Raw genomic sequence first — 9,533 nt, 5'->3', positions numbered from 1 at the left:
CTGCTACAGTACCGACACGAAACCTTCCCAAAACCATGCTTTCATCAAGGTAACGTAAACGGGCACACGTTTACGTCGTAGTTCACTTTGCTTCTTTAATGAATGGCCGTATTGGTGGATATCTTATTCCACATGCACAAGCCGGAATACTTAGAATGTGACTGCCTTTGTGCCCCTCCAAATCATTGCACTAGCTTGAATACATGGAGGTTGGCACACATTATAGTATGTTGAACCCGACTTACGTCTTCGCGTTTGAACATTCACAAGATTTTCTCCAAATGGTGCACTCACGATCTACATTGGCTTCTTTTCTAAGATTTGGCTTCACAACCCTATATGCATGAAAGAAACATAGATACACACATATTAGTGTTAAAACCTGATAAAAGTAATGCTCATCATAAGGAAAGAATACTTCGCATTATTATCACACAAGCACTTATCAAACTCCCCCACACTTAAGCTTTTGCTTGTCCTCACGCAAAAATTAAAACATTGTACGCATAGATGAAGGAAATATTGGAAGTGCTTGGCCTTAGGTTCACCAAAGCATGCAAAGAGAGCATTCTACAAGTAAGGGAAATTTCAACACTAAATACGAAAAATCAATGCTCTAGATAAAAATTTGAATCAAAAAGGACAACAAACCAGAAATCGTGTAAGTGTGTGAACTCACTCAAGGCAACCCAAATTATACTCCTCAAAGTTCTACATAAAAGGGACTTATTTATCTACAAGAGGTAGCAAAAATTAAAAAACAAGGGTAGTAGCTTCACACATCATCTAAGGTAGCCCTTTCCAAAGGGGCCGCTAAGGTGGCTTTCACACTTTCGAGGTGGTAGCTCTTTCTACCTGGGTGGTAGCTTTCACACATTCCATGAGATAGCTCTTTCTCTCATTAGGGCATAACTAGTATCTGACTTATGAGAGTAGCTTCATACATCATAGGTGGTAGCTCTTTCTACCCAACAAGCACAACTACACAACAAAACTATTTTTTATAGCAAAATAACATCAAACTTGAATTTCCAAAAGAGTTTAAAGAGTGAGTAGTGCACAAATGTCAATCGGGCAAAAATTCCTAAACATTCAAGCAAGAACCAGAGCATGAGGACATTCAACGTTAAAGATTCTCCTATACTCAAGAATACAATTATTGCAACTAAGGTGAACCTCCATTGTCTATGTGGGCATATATAACAATCAAGACTAATATAAAAGGTATGTGCACTATGAAACTCCCCCTCCCCCCCACCACACAATTAAGTTGTACATTGTCCTCAATGTAGACATGCAAGCTCACTCAAAATGTTAATCAGTAAAGAATAAATGTGGGAGAACCAATCAAAACAATACTCCCCTAACTCCTAGTGTTGCATTTGATGGAGCTAATTCATTGGGAGTGGTGTTCCAATGGGTTGTGAATCACACACGAGCAAATGCCGAAGTATCTTGGCCGTGTCTATGACAAGTTCTCAATTCCCATGATGACAAGACCATCTGCATGCATACACGAGGGGGTTCAGTAAAGCTCCATAAAACAAAAATAGCTCGAGTAAATAAAAGATAGAGAAATAAATACAACATGAGACAAGTACACGCGTGTCGAAGTAATAATCCCAGATGAGTGGGTATTGTATCCACAGAGAGTAGGGAATAAAGACACTTAAGTTGTTTCTTAACTAATGTGGAAGATAAATTGTGATAAGTGTGACAAAATATGAAATAACAAAAATAAAAACAATAAGATAGAGGGCACAAGTAAAGGAGAAGGTAAGGCAATCGATAAAAATGGGGCACCCGGATATTGATCCGCCTAGGACAATTGTTTCAAGTGCAAGAACCCTATATTATACTTCCTAATTGATGCAACAATGAGTCATGGAAATCATTAATTACATGATCCCAAATCTAAGGTCAAACATGCCTAACTCGATACATGTCCTAGAGGAGAGATTCAATAACCTCTCAACCTCGCACTCGCATAGAATTGCAATGAGCTGTAGGGATTCCAAGTGATAAACCATATTCCTATGTATAGACCTAACCCTTTGGTCCAGATGGAAGATCCCTAGACACAATTAAGCCCTAGGTGCTAAAATTACTTCAGCGTTTCACTCCGTTGCACTTGCAACTAAGCTCCAGCGGAAGGTCATCCCTTAGCCCATTCACTCTACTATGGCCGCAAAAAACTCTTGGAATGTGGAGGTAGGATAGATCACACCGGAGGATAAAGGGGACGCTTCTCTACCTCTCGACTCACCATCTCAATCATCTCCAATCTAGCTTTGTCTAACTCTCATGGTGTGTCACTCACTCATAAGAGTTACCAAGAAGAACTCTCAACCCTAGTGTCATTCTAGGGGAGTATTCATACAATCAAGTTTTCAATATTGGAGCTCACAATAAACATCAACTAATTGAAAGCATAATAAAGAGGTTAAATGAAACGAATACATCCTAGGGTTCACAAATACACAAGTACCCACTAGGGGTTTAGCTCTCCATGGAGCTAGATACAATCAATGAAATCGAATGTAAAAACAAAGCATCCATAGAAAACCCCTCATTAGTCATGGTGATTGTCTTGTGGAGAGCCCTCTACTCGTCACAAGTGTCCCTTTATCCGGCCTAGGATACACCTCACCGGATTGGAGCCTACAAAAGCTCTCCCACTAACCTTCTTCCAAACGGCGCGTGATGTCGGAGTCATAGAACCTCTCCAAAGCCCTAGCTAATACTTCTCAAAACCCTAGTCATTGCCCTCTCTCAAGTTGGGGGAAAGATGGAGAAAAGAATGCTAAAATCGGGGTTGAAATCGGCTTTTAAAGGGCTGGAATCGGGAATCCACATGCCCATGTGGGCGCCCCTATGGATTTTTCACACGCCCGTGTGGATTCTCTGTTTTGTTATTTTCTCGGCCGGCTGTAAATAGTGTTGCTGCAGTATTTTTGCTACATTGTTTTCTACAATACCCTGCTACAGTATAGGCCGGAAATACTCCCGAATCCATAATTTCATCGAGGTAACGCAAACGGGCACACATTTATGTCATGGATCGCCTTGCTTCTTTAAAAACAAACATGTTGGTAGAGATCTTGTTCTATATGCACAAGTCGGAATGCTTGAATGTGACTACCCTTGTGCCACTCCAAATAGTTGTGCTAACTCAAGTATGAGGAGGTTGGCACACATCCCTGCATCTAGAACACGGCCTATGTCTTCACGTTTGAACATTAGCAAGATTTCCTCTAAATTAGTGCATTACGACCCACATTGGTTTTTTTCTCTCATAATCGGCCTCACAACCCTACCTGCATGAAAGTAACATAAATACACCCATATTAGCATTAAAACCCGAGAAAAGTAATGCTCAACACAAGGAAAGAATGCTTTGCATTCTTATCGCACAAGCACTTATCAAACTCCCCCACACTTAAGCTTTTGTTTTTCCTCAAGCAAAGATTAAAACATTATCCACATAGATGAAGGAAACATTGGAAGTGGTTGGCCTTAGGTTCACCAAAGCATACAAAGAGTGCATTCTACAAGTAAGGGAAATTTCAACACTAAATACAAAAAAATCAATGCTATAGCTAAAAACTGGAATAAAAAAGGATGACAACCCCGAAATTGTGTAAGTGTGTGAACTCACTCCAAACAACCCAAAGTGTACTCCTGAATGCTCTAAGTGTAAGGAACTTATTTATCTACAAAAAGTAACAAAATATTTCAAAGGTGGTAGTAGCTTCACACATCCTCTAAGGTAGCCCTTTCCAAAGTGGTTCTAAGGTGGCTTTCACACTTTCGAGGTGGTAGCTCTTTCTACCGGAGTGGTAGCTTTCACTCATCCTATGAATAGCTCTTTTTCTCATTAGGGCATAACTAGTATCCGACTTATGAGAGTAGCTTCATACTTCATAGGTGGTAGCTCTTTCCACCCAACAAACACAAATAAACAATAAAACTATTTTGTTCTTTCCTTTCATTTTTTTTTAGAATTAATACAAGAAACAACTATAACTAGTCCTTTATACATCAAACATGAGTTTCCAAAAGAGTTCAAAGAGTGAGTAGTGAAACAAGTGTCAATCGGGCAAAAATTCCAAGAAATTCAAGCAAAAACTAGAGCATGAAAACATTCAATGTAAAAAAAAATTCTCCTAAACTCAAGAATACAATCAATGTAACTAAGGCGAACTGCCATTGGCTATGTGACCATGTATATCAATCAAAACTACTATAAAATAGATGCGTACACTATGAAACTCCACCCACACTTAAGTTGTACATTGTCCCCAATGTACATATGCAAGCTCATTCATAATGTAAATCAATTAAATTCAGATGTCGGAGAAGCAATCAAAACAATACTCCACTGACTCCTAGTGTTGCATTTGATGGAGCTAAGTCCTTGGGAGTGTTGTTTCAATGGGTTGTGAAGCTCACACGGCCAAGTGCCGAAACACCTTAGTCGTGCCCATGACTAGAGGTGTCAAACGGGCCGTGCCGGCCGGGGCCCGCCATGGCCCAGCACGATTTGGGTCGTGCCCAGTCTAGGCACGATGCTACGATGATCGTGTCCGAGTGGAGCACGGCCCGAACTCGGCCGGGCCGGGGCCGAGGTTCAGTGGCCCGTGGGCCGTCCCCGGCACGCTGCCCACTGGTCGGCAGTTGGGCCGTGCCCGGCCCTGAGCACGCTGGGCCGTCCCTAACGATCCACTTCTTAATTTTTATTTTTTTATTTTTGTGTTAAAACTTTGAATTTATTTTTTTCTTTTTGCTTTGATAGAAAGACATTTTTACCCATCCCAACAACTATCTAACGGCTAGTTTTATGGGTATTTTAGTCATTTTGGTGTAAATGACAATTTTGTCCTTTACAACAACTATAAACGGCTAGTTTATGAGTGCATTTTTGGAATAAAAATATTAAAAAATTATAAATACCCCTAAATTCAAACTAAAATTTCCACACCAAACTCTCTCATCTCTCAATCTAATTCTCTCTTTGGCTTCTAAGTGCAACTTCCAAGCTTCAAGTTTGCAAATCCAAGTTTCAAGTTCATCATCAAGTATCTCAATTGCACTCAAAAGAAATCAACACCAAAAATCGACTTCATAAATTATTTGTTAAAGCAATTGAGGTAATCCGTTGTTCTTAATTTTTAATTTTCATAATGGCCGGTTCTTCTCCCAACTTTCCCTTCGATAATTCTCCGTTTGGTTTTTATGAAAATGCCCCATTAAATTCTCCGGATGATGATGATGTTGTTATTGAGACCCCAAATATTGGGCCATCAAGTGACAACCCTCGAAGCTCTAGAAAACGAACTTCCGGGGTTTGGCAATTTTATGACATTGTTGATTTTCCGAACAAAGGCACTCGGGCGGTTTGTAAAAAATGTAAAAAATTTTTTTCTTGCCAAACTTCGGGGGGGACGGGGCATTTAAAAAGGCATGCCGATAAGCATGCCGCTGAAGCCACTACGATCCCACACAAACGCAAATTAGTTTTTACCAATTCGAGTATGGGAAATTTTTATTTTTTTAATAATGAAAAATGCAAGAAAAGAAGTTGCGAAATTTATTGTTCAAAATGAGCAACCTTTTTATCATACCGAAAATCCCGCTTTTATAAAAATGCTTATTCAAGGTTTTAATCCAAATTTTAAATCGGTTTCAAGAAATACTATGAGAAAATATTGTCTTATTATTTATGATGATTATAAACAAAAATTAATTTCCGAATTATCTTCTTGTTCTTTTAAAATTTCTCTTACTTCGGATAGTTGGTCTTCTCAATTTCAAACGAATTATCTTTGTGTTACCGGTCACTATATTGATAATAATTGGGTTTTGCAAAAGCGTATTTTAAGTTTTTTTGAATTAGAACACCACCATACCGCAAGTGTTATTGCAAGTTAAATAACTCGGGCTATTAATGAGTATAATATTTCGAGTTCTATATTTTCAATTAGTTTGGATAATGCTTCGGCAAATAACAATGCGGTCGATCTTTTTAAAAAAATGAATTTAATGCCTTTATTTTTCAGGGGCTTTTTTTCATGTGCGTTGTGCTTGTCATGTTTTTGAATTTATGTGTTAAAGATGGTTTTAAAAAAATAATTGAGCCCCATATTAAAAAAAGTTCAAAAATTCTATTTTTATATGTTCGAAATGGTTCAACCCGAAGACATGATTTTTCAAGCTTATTGTTCAGAAAGGGGGAGAAAATGTAAAAGATATATCATTGATGTTGAGCATAGGTGGAATTCAACTTATGAAATGTTTGAGTGTGCTTATAATAATAGAGATATTATTTCTATGTTTGTTAATGAGAGATTTCCCAATGATCATGTCACTAATTATGATTGGGAAGTTTTGCCATTTAATTAAGGAATTTTTTTGGAAATTTTTTTATGCTTCAACTAATATTTTTGTCCGGTGTTTATTATTCCACTTCATCTATTATTGTCAACCAAATATTTTTTTATTAGTGAGGTTTTTTTGCAAAAATATAGAGAAGACCCTAATTTTTGCTCCTATTATTGCTCCCATGGAGGAAAAAAATTTAAAAATATTTTTAGAAAAAAATCGAACCACTTCCTATTTTTAGCTATGTTTCTTGACCCCCGCTTTTAAAAATTGATGGCACTTTTTTGCATAATTGATTCTTATGATAATAATATGGATCTTGATCATTCTCTTTTGAAAGAAAATTATCGTTGTTTATTTTATGACGTGTATAATGAATATCATAGAAAATATGGTGATAGAAGGACTTTCAATATGCCTTAATCTAGTGAAAGTTCCTCTTCAAGCACCAAAAATAGATCCGCCACTTATGTTGTAAATATAATTAAAAAAAAAAATTTCCATGGGTGCTTCTTCTTCTTTTTCTTCTTCTAATACCTTCCCTCCGAGAAAGTCGACAAAGCTTCATAATGGGATATCATCATTTTTCTACGTAGAGCTTGAATCTTTGTTTAAGACGTGGGAGCGATTCAAGGATCTTTTGCGGAAGTGCCCACAACAAGGATTTCCCGAATGGATGATCATTCAACCTTTTTACAACAGGTTGAATCCAAGTATAAGATGACTTCTAGATATCTCCATAAGAGGTACAATGGGGAGCAATACCCCTGATGAAGCCCGACAGTTGGCAGAAGAAATGGCCATGAATAGCTACCAATGGAATGCAAGGGAAAGGAAGAAAGTGTCCGCACTCCATGAGATCAGTTCAGTTACATTTTTGGCAGCCCAAGCAGAAGTATTGAGCAAGAAATTTGACACATTGACTTCACCGAGGGTAGCCACTATGACATATGTCGTATGATTGTCCTATCTCTATTACTACTTTAGCCCCGACTGAACAAGTAGATTTTGTGGGTAACTCGGGAAGGGTACAAGGTAATCCTTATAGCAACACCTACAACCAAGGGTGGAGGAACCACCCCAATTTCTCATCGAGTAACCAAGGACAGCAAAAGCCCATGGCACCATCGGGTTTTCAACAATAACAACCCTAAACATGGAGAATAGAATTTCAGGCTTGGTGACCCGGATGACCGATCTTGAGAAACCATTGACCAGATTTGTTTAATCATCGGATACACATTTTCAGTCTATCGAACCTACACTTCGCAACCATACCGCTTCCTTGTACAATTTAGAGAATTATGTGGGGCAAATTGTGAAGTCTCTATCGGAGATACCACAAGGAAGCTTGCCGAGTAACACCGAGACCAATCTATGAGAACATGTGAAGGCGATCACTTTGAGAAGTGGGCATGAGGTCAAGGGTAGTCTTCCTAGTAAGAAGCCCAACGTTGAAGCACCCGAGGTCATGGAGGTTGAGGAAAGAGCAAACAAAGAGAAAGGAGGTGGTACCCTCACCTTACAAGCCAAGAATCCCTTATCCTTCAACATTGAAGAATGACCAAAATGTTGAGTAATACAAGAAGTTATTGGGTCTATTCAAGCAATTACCCATCAACATTCTTTTTGTGGAGCCATTGTCTCAAATGCCTCGGTATGCTAAGTTCTTAAAAGATCTTTTGACCAACAAGATGAAGTTCGAAGAGAGTATATCAGTGATTCTAGATGCCTCTTATTTGGCGGTGTTACAAAAGAATATGCCTAATAAGAAGAAAGACCCCAGAAGCTTCATCATCCCAGGCAACATTGGCTATTTGGGTGAAGAAATGGCATTGCGGTTTCAGGGGCCAGTATCAACGTCAAGCCATACTCGTTCTTTCAGAAGCTAGGTTTGGGAGAACCTAGGCCCACTCTAATGACATTACAATTAGTAGACTTGATAAGTGCTTGTGCGATATGAATGCGAAGTGTTCATTCCTTATGTTGAGCATTACTTTTCTCAGGTTTTTACACTAGTATGTGTGTTTTTATGTTACTTTTATGCAGGTAGGGTTGTGAGGCCAAGTATTAAGGAAATAGGCCAATGTGGATCATAATGCACCTATTTTGGAGGAAATCTCGCTAAGGTTCAAATGCGAAGACATAGGTCAGGTGTGAGATGCCAGAGTGTGTGCCAACCTCCTAGCATTCAAGTGAGCACATCCATTTGGAGGGGTACAAAGGCAGTCACACTCGAGCATTCCGATTTATACCACACAGTTTAGTATTGTCCGGCCACCGATTACAGCTCAGAGTTTTGAGCTTAAGCCAGGCTTCATCCAGATGTTATAGCAGTTGGTACAGTTTAATGGTTTGGTTGATGAGGATCTGAACAATCACATTGAGAACTTCTTGGAAGCATACTACAAGCTCAAGATTAATGGGGTTACAGATGATGCCATAAAGTTGACGGTCTTCCCATTTTCTTTGAAGGGAAGAGCGAAGCAGTAGCTACATTCATTACCTAGAGTATCGATCACTACATGGGATAAGATGGTGGAATCTTTTCTTGCCCGATATTTCTCTCCCAAAAATCTGTGAAGCTTAGGAATGAAATATCATCTTTTGTGCAAATGAAGTTGGAGTCTCTTTTTGAGACATGGGATAGGTCCAAGGAGCTCCTGTGGAAATGTCCTCAACATGGGTTCCTTGAGTGGATAATTATTCTAACTTTCTATAGTGGGTTGAACCCAAGCACGAAATAGTTACTTGATGCTTTAGCAAGATGTACCTTAGGAAGCAAGACCCCTGAAGAAGCCCGATATCTCATCGAAGAAATGGCTATGAATAGTTATCAGTGGAACACACAGGATAGGAAAAAGGTAGCTGGACTTCATGAGATCGATGCAATCACATCATTGGCCCCAGGTTGAGTCATTAACCAAGAAGTTAAACACTATAACTTCTCCTAAAGGGGCAGTAGTAATGAGTTGCTCTGGGTGTGGCAGAGGACATGCTCCATCTAATTGCCAAATTTTTACTGGTGGCGTATCCTCTGTGGAATAGGTTGATTTTATAGGTAATGAAATAAGAGGCAAAGGAAATCTATATGTCAACACCTACAATCCGGGGTGGAGGAGCCACCTAAACCTTTCTTGGAGTAATCAAGG

The 9,533-nt window shown here is 39.0% G+C and overlaps 2 non-coding genes across 2 annotated transcripts; both read right to left on the bottom strand.

The window, feature by feature from the left end:
• Positions 1-6,940: 6,940 nt before the first annotated feature.
• LOC120264143 lies at positions 6,941-7,047 on the bottom strand. The gene has a single exon (XR_005537317.1). It is a non-coding gene; the product is annotated as a small nucleolar RNA R71 (small nucleolar RNA).
• Positions 7,048-8,963: 1,916 nt separating this feature from the next.
• On the bottom strand, positions 8,964-9,070 carry LOC120264198. The gene has a single exon (XR_005537368.1). It is a non-coding gene; the product is annotated as a small nucleolar RNA R71 (small nucleolar RNA).
• Positions 9,071-9,533: the final 463 nt, after the last annotated feature.

Source organism: Dioscorea cayenensis, chromosome 6 (genome assembly GCF_009730915.1).
Source record: "Dioscorea cayenensis subsp. rotundata cultivar TDr96_F1 chromosome 6, TDr96_F1_v2_PseudoChromosome.rev07_lg8_w22 25.fasta, whole genome shotgun sequence".
Taxonomy (NCBI): Eukaryota; Viridiplantae; Streptophyta; class Magnoliopsida; order Dioscoreales; family Dioscoreaceae; genus Dioscorea; species Dioscorea cayenensis.
This window is presented reverse-complemented; position numbering and strand designations above follow the sequence as displayed.